This window comes from Gymnoscopelus braueri (genome assembly GCF_963280865.1).
Source record: "Gymnoscopelus braueri genome assembly, chromosome: 16".
Classification (NCBI taxonomy): domain Eukaryota; kingdom Metazoa; phylum Chordata; class Actinopteri; order Myctophiformes; family Myctophidae; genus Gymnoscopelus; species Gymnoscopelus braueri.
The window spans coordinates 4,431,017-4,445,588 of NC_137616.1; the positions used below are offsets into that span (position 1 = coordinate 4,431,017).

The 14,572-nt window shown below is 51.5% G+C and overlaps 1 pseudogene across 1 annotated transcript; it reads left to right on the forward strand.

The window, feature by feature from the left end:
- The first annotated feature begins 11,114 nt into the window (after positions 1-11,114).
- Positions 11,115-12,891, forward strand: LOC308103698 (E3 ubiquitin-protein ligase TRIM21-like; annotated as a pseudogene). Its single transcript has 2 exons — positions 11,115-12,540; positions 12,617-12,891. The product of its transcript is annotated as an E3 ubiquitin-protein ligase TRIM21-like (transcript).
- The last annotated feature ends 1,681 nt before the right edge of the window (positions 12,892-14,572 follow it).

Genomic DNA, 14,572 nt, shown 5'->3' on the forward strand with positions numbered 1-14,572 from the left:
GTGCTTGGCGCCGGAACTTCGGAGGTACGCACGCGTTCGTGGAGAGCCCCTCTACACCGCCACAGTCTCCGCTAAGCGGGAGAGCTGTATTTGGAAAAGTGGCGGGCCGTCCAGTGTATACAATAGTGTATACAAATTGGACACTGGACACTGGACAGGAGACGGTGCTTGGCGCCGGAACTTCGGAGGTACGCACGCGTTCGGGGAGAGTCCCTCTACACTGCCACACTCTCCGCTAAGCGGGAGAGCTGTATTTGGAAAAGTGGCGGGCCGTCCAGTGAGGTCAGGGGTCAGAAAAGGTCCCTTTTCAGACAATAGTGTATACAAATTGGACACTGGACACTGGACAGGAGACGGTGCTTGGCGCCGGAACTTCGGAGGTACGCACGCGTTCGGGGAGAGCCCCTCTACACTGCCACACTCTCCGCTAAGCGGGAGAGCTGTATTTGGAAAAGTGGCGGGCCGTCCAGTGAGGTCAGGGGTCAGAAAAGGTCCCTTTTCAGACAATAGTGTATACAAATTGGACACTGGACAGGAGACGGTGCTTGGCGCCGGAACTTCGGAGGTACGCACGCGTTCGGGGAGAGCCCCTCTACACCGCCACACTCTCCGCTAAGCGGGAGAGCTGTATTTCGAAAAGTGGCGGGCCGTTCAGTGAGGTCAGGGGTCAGAAAAGGTCAGTTTTCAGACAATAGTGTATACAAATTGGACACTGGACAGGAGACGGTGCTTGGCGCCGGAACTTCGGAGGTACGCACGCGTTCGGGGAGAGCCCCTCTACACCGCCACACTCTCCGCTAAGCGGGAGAGCTGTATTTGGAAAAGTGGCGGGCCGTCCAGTGTATACAATAGTGTATACAAATTGGACACTGGACACTGGACAGGAGACGGTGCTTGGCGCCGGAACTTCGGAGGTACGCACGCGTTCGGGGAGAGCCCCTCTACACCGCCACACTCTCCGCTAAGCGGGAGAGCTGTATTTGGAAAAGTGGCGGGCCGTCCAGTGAGGTCAGGGGTCAGAAAAGGTCCCTTTTCAGACAATAGTGTATACAAATTGGACACTGGACACTGGACAGGAGACGGTGCTTGGCGCCGGAACTTCGGAGGTACGCACGCGTTCGGGGAGAGCCCCTCTACACCGCCACACTCTCCGCTAAGCGGGAGAGCTGTATTTGGAAAAGTGGCGGGCCGTCCAGTGTATACAATAGTGTATACAAATTGGACACTGGACACTGGACAGGAGACGGTGCTTGGCGCCGGAACTTCGGAGGTACGCACGCGTTCGGGGAGAGCCCCTCTACACCGCCACACTCTCCGCTAAGCGGGAGAGCTGTATTTCGAAAAGTGGCGGGCCGTCCAGTGAGGTCAGGGGTCAGAAAAGGTCCGTTTTCAGACAATAGTGTATACAAATTGGACACTGGACACTGGACAGGAGACGGTGCTTGGCGCCGGAATGTCGGAGGTACGCACGCGTTCGGGGAGAGCCCCTCTACACTGCCACACTCTCCGCTAAGCGGGAGAGCTGTATTTGGAAAAGTGGCGGGCCGTCCAGTGTATACAATAGTGTATACAAATTGGACACTGGACACTGGACAGGAGACGGTGCTTGGCGCCGGAACTTCGGAGGTACGCACGCGTTCGGGGAGAGCCCCTCTACACTGCCACACTCTCCGCTAAGCGGGAGAGCTGTATTTGGAAAAGTGGCGGGCCGTCCAGTGAGGTCAGGGGTCAGAAAAGGTCAGTTTTCAGACAATAGTGTATACAAATTGGACACTGGACAGGAGACGGTGCTTGGCGCCGGAACTTCGGAGGTACGCACGCGTTCGGGGAGAGCCCCTCTACACCGCCACACTCTCCGCTAAGCGGGAGAGCTGTATTTGGAAAAGTGGCGGGCCGTCCAGTGAGGTCAGGGGTCAGAAAAGGTCCCTTTTCAGACAATAGTGTATACAAATTGGACACTGGACACTGGACAGGAGACGGTGCTTGGCGCCGGAACTTCGGAGGTACGCACGCGTTCGGGGAGAGCCCCTCTACACTGCCACACTCTCCGCTAAGCGGGAGAGCTGTATTTGGAAAAGTGGCGGGCCGTCCAGTGAGGTCAGGGGTCAGAAAAGGTCCCTTTTCAGACAATAGTGTATACAAATTGGACACTGGACACTGGACAGGAGACGGTGCTTGGCGCCGGAACTTCGGAGGTACGCACGCGTTCGGGGAGAGCCCCTCTACACCGCCACACTCTCCGCTAAGCGGGAGAGCTGTATTTCGAAAAGTGGCGGGCCGTCCAGTGAGGTCAGGGGTCAGAAAAGGTCTAGTACAAATTGGACACTGGACACTGGACAGGAGACGGTGCTTGGCGCCGGAACTTCGGAGGTACGCACGCGTTCGGGGAGAGCCCCTCTACACTGCCACACTCTCCGCTAAGCGGGAGAGCTGTATTTGGAAAAGTGGCGGGCCGTCCAGTGAGGTCAGGGGTCAGAAAAGGTCAGTTTTCAGACAATAGTGTATACAAATTGGACACTGGACACTGGACAGGAGACGGTGCTTGGCGCCGGAACTTCGGAGGTACGCACGCGTTCGGGGAGAGCCCCTCTACACTGCCACACTCTCCGCTAAGCGGGAGAGCTGTATTTGGAAAAGTGGCGGGCCGTCCAGTGAGGTCAGGGGTCAGAAAAGGTCCCTTTTCAGACAATAGTGTATTCAAATTGGACACTGGACACTGGACAGGAGACGGTGCTTGGCGCCGGAACTTCGGAGGTACGCACGCGTTCGGGGAGAGCCCCTCTACACCGCCACACTCTCCGCTAAGCGGGAGAGCTGTATTTGGAAAAGTGGCGGGCCGTCCAGTGTATACAATAGTGTATACAAATTGGACACTGGACACTGGACAGGAGACGGTGCTTGGCGCCGGAACTTCGGAGGTACGCACGCGTTCGGGGAGAGCCCCTCTACATCGCCACACTCTCCGCTAAGCGGGAGAGCTGTATTTGGAAAAGTGGCGGGCCGTCCAGTGAGGTCAGGGGTCAGAAAAGGTCCGTTTTCAGACAATAGTGTATACAAATTGGACACTGGACAGGAGACGGTGCTTGGCGCCGGAACTTCGGAGGTACGCACGCGTTCGGGGAGAGCCCCTCTACACCGCCACACTCTCCGCTAAGCGGGAGAGCTGTATTTCGAAAAGTGGCGGGCCGTCCAGTGAGGTCAAGGGTCAGAAAAGGTCCGTTTTCAGACAATAGTGTATACAAATTGGACACTGGACACTGGACAGGAGACGGTGCTTGGCGCCGGAACGTCGGAGGTACGCACGCGTTCGGGGAGAGCCCCTCTACACTGCCACACTCTCCGCTAAGCGGGAGAGCTGTATTTGGAAAAGTGGCGGGCCGTCCAGTGAGGTCAGGGGTCAGAAAAGGTCTGTTTTCAGACAATAGTGTATACAAATTGGACACTGGACACTGGACAGAAGACGGTGCTTGGCGCCGGAACTTCGGAGGTACGCACGCGTTCGGGGAGAGCCCCTCTACACCGCCACACTCTCCGCTAAGCGGGAGAGCTGTATTTCGAAAAGTGGCGGGCCGTCCAGTGAGGTCAGGGGTCAGAAAAGGTCCGTTTTCAGACAATAGTGTATACAAATTGGACACTGGACACTGGACAGGAGACGGTGCTTGGCGCCGGAACTTCGGAGGTACGCACGCGTTCGGGGAGAGCCCCTCTAAACTGCCACACTCTCCGCTAAGCGGGAGAGCTGTATTTGGAAAAGTGGCGGGCCGTCCAGTGAGGTCAGGGGTCAGAAAAGGTCTAGTACAAATTGGACACTGGACACTGGACAGGAGACGGTGCTTGGCGCCGGATCTTCGGAGGTACGCACGCGTTCGGGGAGAGCCCCTCTACACTGCCACACTCTCCGCTAAGCGGGAGAGCTGTATTTGGAAAAGTGGCGGGCCGTCCAGTGAGGTCAGGGGTCAGTAAAGGTCATTTTTCAGACAATAGTGTATACAAATTGGACACTGGACACTGGACAGGAGACGGTGCTTGGCGCCGGAACTTCGGAGGTACGCACGCGTTCGGGGAGAGCCCCTCTACACCGCCACACTCTCCGCTAAGCGGGAGAGCTGTATTTGGAAAAGTGGCGGGCCGTCCAGTGTATACAATAGTGTATACAAATTGGACACTGGACACTGGACAGGAGACGGTGCTTGGCGCCGGAACTTCGGAGGTACGCACGCGTTCGGGGAGAGCCCCTCTACACCGCCACACTCTCCGCTAAGCGGGAGAGCTGTATTTGGAAAAGTGGCGGGCCGTCCAGTGAGGTCAGGGGTCAGAAAAGGTCCCTTTTCAGACAATAGTGTATAAAAATTGGACACTGGACAGGAGACGGTGCTTGGCGACGGAACTTCGGAGGTACGCACGCGTTCGGGGAGAGCGTCTCTACACCGCCACACTCTCCGCTAAGCGGGAGAGCTGTATTTCGAAAAGTGGCGGGCCGTTCAGTGAGGTCAGGGGTCAGAAAAGGTCCGTTTTCAGACAATAGTGTATACAAATTGGACACTGGACAGGAGACGGTGCTTGGCGCCGGAACTTCGGAGGTACGCACGCGTTCGGGGAGAGCCCCTCTACACCGCCACACTCTCCGCTAAGCGGGAGAGCTGTATTTGGAAAAGTGGCGGGCCGTCCAGTGTATACAATAGTGTATACAAATTGGACACTGGACACTGGACAGGAGACGGTGCTTGGCGCCGGAACTTCGGAGGTACGCACGCGTTCGGGGAGAGCCCCTCTACACCGCCACACTCTCCGCTAAGCGGGAGAGCTGTATTTGGAAAAGTGGCGGGCCGTCCAGTGAGGTCAGGGGTCAGAAAAGGTCAGTTTTCAGACAATAGTGTATACAAATTGGACACTGGACAGGAGACGGTGCTTGGCGCCGGAACTTCGGAGGTACGCACGCGTTCGGGGAGAGCCCCTCTACACCGCCACACTCTCCGCTAAGCGGGAGAGCTGTATTTGGAAAAGTGGCGGGCCGTCCAGTGAGGTCAGGGGTCAGAAAAGGTCCGTTTTCAGACAATAGTGTATACAAATTGGACACTGGACACTGGACAGGAGACGGTGCTTGGCGCCGGAACTTCGGAGGTACGCACACGTTCGGGGAGAGCCCCTCTACACTGCCAAACTCTCCGCTAAGCGGGAGAGCTGTATTTGGAAAAGTGGCGGGCCGTCCAGTGAGGTCAGGGGTCAGAAAAGGTCTAGTACAAATTGGACACTGGACACTGGACAGGAGACGGTGCTTGGCGGCGGAACTTCGGAGGTACGCACGCGTTCGGGGAGAGCCCCTCTACACTGCCACACTCTCCGCTAAGCGGGAGAGCTGTATTTGGAAAAGTGGCGGGCCGTCCAGTGAGGTCAGGGGTCAGAAAAGGTCCGTTTTCAGACAATAGTGTATACAAATTGGACACTGGACACTGGACAGGAGACGGTGCTTGGCGCCGGAACTTCGGAGGTACGCACGCGTTCGGGGAGAGCCCCTCTACACTGCCACACTCTCCGCTAAGCGGGAGAGCTGTATTTGGAAAAGTGGCGGGCCGTCCAGTGAGGTCAGGGGTCAGAAAAGGTCTGTTTTCAGACAATAATGTATACAAATTGGACACTGGACAGGAGACGGTGCTTGGCGCCGGAACTTCGGAGGTACGCACACGTTCGGGGAGAGCCCCTCTACACTGCCACAGTCTCCGCTAAGCGGGAGAGCTGTATTTGGAAAAGTGGCGGGCCGTCCAGTGTATACAATAGTGTATACAAATTGGACACTGGACACTGGACAGGAGACGGTGCTTGGCGCCGGAACTTCGGAGGTACGCACGCGTTCGGGGAGAGCCCCTCTACACCGCCACAGTCTCCGCTAAGCGGGAGAGCTGTATTTGGAAAAGTGGCGGGCCGTCCAGTGAGGTCAGGGGTCAGAAAAGGTCTGTTTTCAGACAATAATGTATACAAATTGGACACTGGACAGGAGACGGTGCTTGGCGCCGGAACTTCGGAGGTACGCACACGTTCGGGGAGAGCCCCTCTACACCGCCACAGTCTCCGCTAAGCGGGAGAGCTGTATTTGGAAAAGTGGCGGGCCGTCCAGTGAGGTCAGGGGTCAGAAAAGGTCAGTTTTCAGACAATAGTGTATACAAATTGGACACTGGACACTGGACAGGAGACGGTGCTTGGCGCCGGAACTTCGGAGGTACGCACGCGTTCGGGGAGAGCCCCTCTACACTGCCACACTCTCCGCTAAGCGGGAGAGCTGTATTTGGAAAAGTGGCGGGCCGTCCAGTGAGGTCAGGGGTCAGAAAAGGTCTGTTTTCAGACAATAATGTATACAAATTGGACACTGGACAGGAGACGGTGCTTGGCGCCGGAACTTCGGAGGTACGCACACGTTCGGGGAGAGCCCCTCTACACCGCCACAGTCTCCGCTAAGCGGGAGAGCTGTATTTGGAAAAGTGGCGGGCCGTCCAGTGTATACAATAGTGTATACAAATTGGACACTGGACAGGAGACGGTGCTTGGCGCCGGAACTTCGGAGGTACGCACGCGTTCGGGGAGAGCCCCTCTACACCGCCACACTCTCCGCTAAGCGGGAGAGCTGTATTTGGAAAAGTGGCGGGCCGTCCAGTGAGGTCAGGGGTCAGAAAAGGTCCCTTTTCAGACAATAGTGTATACAAATTGGACACTGGACACTGGACAGGAGACGGTGCTTGGCGCCGGAACTTCGGAGGTACGCACGCGTTCGGGGAGAGCCCCTCTACACCGCCACACTCTCCGCTAAGCGGGAGAGCTGTATTTGGAAAAGTGGCGGGCCGTCCAGTGTATACAATAGTGTATACAAATTGGACACTGGACAGGAGACGGTGCTTGGCGCCGGAACTTCGGAGGTACGCACGCGTTCGGGGAGAGCCCCTCTACACCGCCACACTCTCCGCTAAGCGGGAGAGCTGTATTTGGAAAAGTGGCGGGCCGTCCAGTGAGGTCAGGGGTCAGAAAAGGTCCGTTTTCAGACAATAGTGTATACAAATTGGACACTGGACAGGAGACCGTGCTTGGCGCCGGAACTTCGGAGGTACGCACGCGTTCGGGGAGAGCCCCTCTACACCGCCACACTCTCCGCTAAGCGGGAGAGCTGTATTTCGAAAAGTGGCGGGCCGTCCAGTGAGGTCAGGGGTCAGAAAAGGTCCGTTTTCAGACAATAGTGTATACAAATTGGACACTGGACACTGGACAGGAGACGGTGCTTGGCGCCGGAACGTCGGAGGTACGCACGCGTTCGGGGAGAGCCCCTCTACACTGCCACACTCTCCGCTAAGCGGGAGAGCTGTATTTGGAAAAGTGGCGGGCCGTCCAGTGAGGTCAGGGGTCAGAAAAGGTCTGTTTTCAGACAATAGTGTATACAAATTGGACACTGGACACTGGACAGGAGACGGTGCTTGGCGCCGGAACTTCGGAGGTACGCACACGTTCGGGGAGAGCCTACACTGCCACACTCTCCGCTAAGCGGGAGAGCTGTATTTGGAAAAGTGGCGGGCCGTCCAGTGAGGTCAGGGGTCAGAAAAGGTCAGTTTTCAGACAATAGTGTATACAAATTGGACACTGGACACTGGACAGGAGACGGTGCTTGGCGCCGGAACTTCGGAGGTACGCACGCGTTCGGGGAGAGCCCCTCTACACTGCCACACTCTCCGCTAAGCGGGAGAGCTGTATTTGGAAAAGTGGCGGGCCGTCCAGTGAGGTCAGGGGTCAGAAAAGGTCTGTTTTCAGACAATAATGTATACAAATTGGACACTGGACAGGAGACGGTGCTTGGCGCCGGAACTTCGGAGGTACGCACACGTTCGGGGAGAGCCCCTCTACACCGCCACAGTCTCCGCTAAGCGGGAGAGCTGTATTTGGAAAAGTGGCGGGCCGTCCAGTGTATACAATAGTGTATACAAATTGGACACTGGACACTGGACAGGAGACGGTGCTTGGCGCCGGAACTTCGGAGGTACGCACGCGTTCGGGGAGAGTCCCTCTACACTGCCACACTCTCCGCTAAGCGGGAGAGCTGTATTTGGAAAAGTGGCGGGCCGTCCAGTGAGGTCAGGGGTCAGAAAAGGTCCCTTTTCAGACAATAGTGTATACAAATTGGACACTGGACACTGGACAGGAGACGGTGCTTGGCGCCGGAACTTCGGAGGTACGCACGCGTTCGGGGAGAGCCCCTCTACACTGCCACACTCTCCGCTAAGCGGGAGAGCTGTATTTGGAAAAGTGGCGGGCCGTCCAGTGAGGTCAGGGGTCAGAAAAGGTCCCTTTTCAGACAATAGTGTATACAAATTGGACACTGGACAGGAGACGGTGCTTGGCGCCGGAACTTCGGAGGTACGCACGCGTTCGGGGAGAGCCCCTCTACACCGCCACACTCTCCGCTAAGCGGGAGAGCTGTATTTTGAAAAGTGGCGGGCCGTCCAGTGTATACAATAGTGTATACAAATTGGACACTGGACACTGGACAGGAGACGGTGCTTGGCGCCGGAACTTCGGAGGTACGCACGCGTTCGGGGAGAGCCCCTCTACACCGCCACACTCTCCGCTAAGCGGGAGAGCTGTATTTGGAAAAGTGGCGGGCCGTCCAGTGAGGTCAGGGGTCAGAAAAGGTCTGTTTTCAGACAATAGTGTATACAAATTGGACACTGGACAGGAGACGGTGCTTGGCGCCGGAACTTCGGAGGTACGCACGCGTTCGGGGAGAGCCCCTCTACACCGCCACACTCTCCGCTAAGCGGGAGAGCTGTATTTCGAAAAGTGGCGGGCCGTCCAGTGAGGTCAGGGGTCAGAAAAGGTCCGTTTTCAGACAATAGTGTATACAAATTGGACACTGGACACTGGACAGAAGACGGTGCTTGGCGCCGGAACGTCGGAGGTACGCACGCGTTCGGGGAGAGCCCCTCTACACTGCCACACTCTCCGCTAAGCGGGAGAGCTGTATTTGGAAAAGTGGCGGGCCGTCCAGTGAGGTCAGGGGTCAGAAAAGGTCTGTTTTCAGACAATAGTGTATACAAATTGGACACTGGACACTGGACAGGAGACGGTGCTTGGCGCCGGAACTTCGGAGGTACGCACACGTTCGGGGAGAGCCTACACTGCCACACTCTCCGCTAAGCGGGAGAGCTGTATTTGGAAAAGTGGCGGGCCGTCCAGTGAGGTCAGGGGTCAGAAAAGGTCAGTTTTCAGACAATAGTGTATACAAATTGGACACTGGACACTGGACAGGAGACGGTGCTTGGCGCCGGAACTTCGGAGGTACGCACGCGTTCGGGGAGAGCCCCTCTACACTGCCACACTCTCCGCTAAGCGGGAGAGCTGTATTTGGAAAAGTGGCGGGCCGTCCAGTGAGGTCAGGGGTCAGAAAAGGTCTGTTTTCAGACAATAATGTATACAAATTGGACACTGGACAGGAGACGGTGCTTGGCGCCGGAACTTCGGAGGTACGCACACGTTCGGGGAGAGCCCCTCTACACCGCCACAGTCTCCGCTAAGCGGGAGAGCTGTATTTGGAAAAGTGGCGGGCCGTCCAGTGTATACAATAGTGTATACAAATTGGACACTGGACACTGGACAGGAGACGGTGCTTGGCGCCGGAACTTCGGAGGTACGCACGCGTTCGGGGAGAGTCCCTCTACACTGCCACACTCTCCGCTAAGCGGGAGAGCTGTATTTGGAAAAGTGGCGGGCCGTCCAGTGAGGTCAGGGGTCAGAAAAGGTCCCTTTTCAGACAATAGTGTATACAAATTGGACACTGGACACTGGACAGGAGACGGTGCTTGGCGCCGGAACTTCGGAGGTACGCACGCGTTCGGGGAGAGCCCCTCTACACTGCCACACTCTCCGCTAAGCGGGAGAGCTGTATTTGGAAAAGTGGCGGGCCGTCCAGTGAGGTCAGGGGTCAGAAAAGGTCCCTTTTCAGACAATAGTGTATACAAATTGGACACTGGACACTGGACAGGAGACGGTGCTTGGCGCCGGAACTTTGGAGGTACGCACGCGTTCGGGGAGAGCCCCTCTACACCGCCACACTCTCCGCTAAGCGGGAGAGCTGTATTTGGAAAAGTGGCGGGCCGTCCAGTGAGGTCAGGGGTCAGAAAAGGTCCCTTTTCAGACAATAGTGTATACAAATTGGACACTGGACAGGAGACGGTGCTTGGCGCCGGAACTTCGGAGGTACGCACGCGTTCGGGGAGAGCCCCTCTACACCGCCACACTCTCCGCTAATTAAATGCCATGCTCTTACTTTGAAGGCAACCGGAAACCTTATATTTGCTAGCTCAAAAACCGGATGTGTTATATTTGCTACCGGAACGGAGCTCTGCGTGTGCTCCTGGTCAAATAGGTTCCGGCACGGCGTGCAAGGCCGTCCAGTGAGCATTGCACGGTGCACCAAAGAAAACATATAAAGTGCTGATCGTGTAGATCCGATGTTTACCTGTGTTTACTGTAGTAGTCCGTATTTTTCAATAGATCTGAGTTTTAATCCCGTCAGTGTCGGATTATGTCGGACATTCCCTGTATTCCTCAACGATGTGGTAGCGGCGGGGCGCATCAGGTGGAAGCCGGTATTACACTCTCTGTAAACTGGATGAAAACTAGGAAATAAAATTGCGTTCAGCCACAGACGGGATTGAAACACTTCTTTATTGTAAAATAGGGATTACTACAGTGCACCAAGATTCCGATTGCCAAGTTAACATACGTGGGTACCGGATAAGCACTTCATATTTTGCATTTGTACTAGCCATGGTTCACATGACGCTTGTTTCAGGGCTACATTTTGTACATGTTCAGAGAAATAAGGACGGATGTCCAGTGACAACTAGGGGGCTAAAGACCAAGACTATCATAGAAACGCAAATCAGAATCGATAAAAAATACATGATGGTCTTGATCCAAGGCTATATCCCGATATGATCTTCCCCTATTCTAATATTCCTTGAAATTCCCCAGTCTATGTTTCAGTTAGTATTTCCTTGTCAATATAATTGTGCTTTAGATTCACAACTATTAAGCTGTGAGAAGTTATTATTGTTTTTATTTGTTTTCAGTGTGTAGACATGGCCTCGCCCTCTGCCAGCATTCTCCTGTCTGAAGAGCAGTTCCTGTGTTCTATCTGTCTGGATGTGTTCACTGATCCAGTCACGACTCCATGTGGACACAACTACTGCAAAACCTGCATCACACATTACTGGGACACTAGTGATGTGTGTCAATGTCCACTATGTCAAACAATCTTCTGTAAGAGACCAGACTTCCTTGTCAACACTTTCATTTCTGAGATGGCTGATCAGTTCAGGAAATCCAAGCAGCTGAACAAAACTTCCAGCACAAACCAAGAACCTGCTGAAATGGATGAACCAGCTGAAGTCTTATGTGACGTCTGTACTGAGACCAAGATCAAAGCCTTGAAGTCCTGTCTGGTGTGTCTGATCTCCTACTGTGAGACTCACTTGGAGCCTCATCAGAGACTCGCAGCTTTAAAACGACACAAACTAATCGACCCTGTAAAGAACCTTGAGGACATTATGTGTAAGAAACATGACAGACCTCTGGAGCTGTTCTGTAAGACTGACCACATCACAAGTTACATCAAACTGTATCTCTGAAAGAGGCATATGAAGGAAAGAAGAGTGAGCTGGGAAAGACGGAGGCTGAAGTTCAGCAGATGATCCAGGAGAGACAAGTGAAGATTCAAGAGGTCACACACTCAGTAGAACTCATTAAGAAAGATGCAGACAGAGATGTAGCAGACAGTGTGCAGGTCTTCACTGCTCTGATCAGCTGTATTCAGAGAAGTCAGGCTGAGTTCTTGATGTGATTGAAGAGAAGCAGAAAACATCAGAGAAACAGGCTGAAGGCTTCATCAAAGATCTGCAACAAGAAATCACTGAGTTAAAGAAGAGAAGCTCTGAGTTGAAGCAGCTCTCACACACTGAAGACCACCTGCACTTCCTCCAGAACTTCCCTTGTATTGACACCCCTCCACCCACCAAGGACTGGACAAATGTCAGTCTCCATCCATCTTCATATGTGGGAACTGTGAGGACAGCTGTGGCTCAGCTGGAAAATGCACTCAGTCAAGAGATGGAGAAGAAGCTATGTGATGCTGAGCTGAGGAGGATCCAACAATATGCAGTGGATGTGACTCTGGACCCTGATACAGCACATCCCTTTCTCATCCTGTCTGAGGATGGAAAACAAGTGAGTCATGGAAACATACGGAAGAATCTCCCAAACAACAAAGAGAGGTTCTTCTCTGAACATACACGTGTCTTAGGAAAACAAAACTTCTCCTCAGGAAGGTTTTACTATGAGGTTCAGGTTAAAGGGAAGACACATTGGAGTGTAGGAGTTGCCAGAGAGTCCATCAACCGGAAACTATCAAACCCACAGAGTCCCAACAATGGTTACTGGTGTATAGAGTTGTGGAATGGAAATGAGTACAAGGCTCTTAAAGGACAACTTTGGTTTTTTACAACCATGGTTTATGTTATAGATTGTAATTAAAGTAAATAAAGTAAATAATAATGACCCTCGTGTCCTCCTCCCTGTAAAACAGAAGATCCAGGCAGTGGGAGTGTTTGTGGATTATGAGGAGGGTCTGGTCTCCTTTTATGATGTGGAGACCAGAGTTCATCTCCACTCTTTCACTGGCTGCACCTTCACTGGCAAACTGTATCCAATCGTTAATCCAGTTTTCAACTATGAAGGTAAAAACTCTGCTCCTCTGATCATCTCTCCTGTCAATCACACAGATTAGACAAATTTAATCCTCAATTAAATTAACCATTGAAAATACGCATTTGTTGTCTTCATTGAAAACTGACTGTCATTTCAAATCAAGCCATTTAAACTGCTGTTCCTAACAGATGCATTCTAATGAAAAACAAGACATGTATTGTACATAAGTAGAACTACAGACTATGGTAAATTAGTTCTCTATTGAAACATGTATTTAAATTAACCACTTAAACCAACAAAGATGAAACAAGATTTTCTTCTTTTTCTTTAATTTTCTTGCTGACATGGCCAAAATAGGAAGGACAGGGTTCAAGGGGTTAAAATGTATTTCCTTTCTGTAAGACTGTTGAAATCTAGTCTACATTTCCTTTTGGGGTATAATGGCTTTATTGTATATTTTATTTTATGCATTGAAGTTTAAGTTAAAGTCAACATTTTATTTCATTAATGTGCAGGAATAACAATATTTCATTCTCAGAGTTTTGTACTTTAATGCATTTACTGTAGAAGAGTTAATTGAAAATAAGAATGCAATGATAATGATGTTAATGATTGGTCCTTTTATGTAGCTGCATGTTATCAATTCTAGAAGATTAAAATGTGATTCTTTAATAGAAATCACCAATGTGATTTCTATTACATTATATTGAACTGCTTGAATATAAAAATAAATAAACTTTAATGTGACGTTGTTTTGTTTTTTTATTCTCAGGGTGTAGTATGTAAATGTATAACTTTTATCTTCTTATAAACATGTGGTCTGAAGCAGTGGTTTCAAAACTTTATAGCTCGAGACCCAAAAGAGAAATTTGATGTCTATAGCGTGTGTGTGTGTGTTTGTTTCCTGAGAGCTAAACATGGGTTATGCATGAAAAAAAAAACCTGTCCAGCTGAAATTTTTACAAATAATCAAAACAAATAATGAAGTCAATAGTCCAATCTTTGGTCAAAACAACCACCATTCTAACCATTAGCACTAGCCAGCACAGTTTCCAGCAGCACCAGGAAAGGTCATCTAATTTAATCCTTTTTAATTATTCTCTGTAAAAGATTGCCCTTTCTTAGATATTTGAACAATTTGGCCAACGTTTGACTATTTTTTCACAGTTATAATCACAGTTCAATACATGTGAAAGCCACATAATACATTTCTGCAGGCTCATTCAACTTGCTTTAAAAGGAATGTAAGCGATATTGTTAAATAACTATTCCAGTAGCAATCATAGTGTTCATTCAATAACCTGTCTCTCCAATAAATGTTATTGCTTTCAATTTCCCATTTAATTGCACTGTTTAAAGCTGTTTTACTTGTTTTTCTCCTTTTTCAAAATTAAACAAAATATTTTTTTTCCCTTTCTTCTTTTGGGACGTTTCTATATTCTTATAGTAATCTTGCTATAGAGTAGAGTACAAGTCCTGACGTCACTCGTCGTCCATCCCCTGGTTCGTAAAGTAATTTAGCTATGGAGAATAACATTGGGTCAACTTAGAATCGTCTCACATAAGAATTGTGGTCCAAAAATAAACATACCGTCTCTGCGATATTGCCAGGGAGGTGGCTCTGTATCGTTTATGATAGTCAGTCACTCATATTTGAAACAGTCTGTTTGTGGCGAAAATTTTACTAATTCGTCGGAAGTAACACTAGCGTTTTCTCACCGTCATTTGATGGTTCATATCCATAAGAGTAAAACCGCCGGGGTCATTTGTTTATTTTTGTAACACAGTTCTTATTTGACGCGATATTAAACACGTCTATGGGAATTCAGAACGG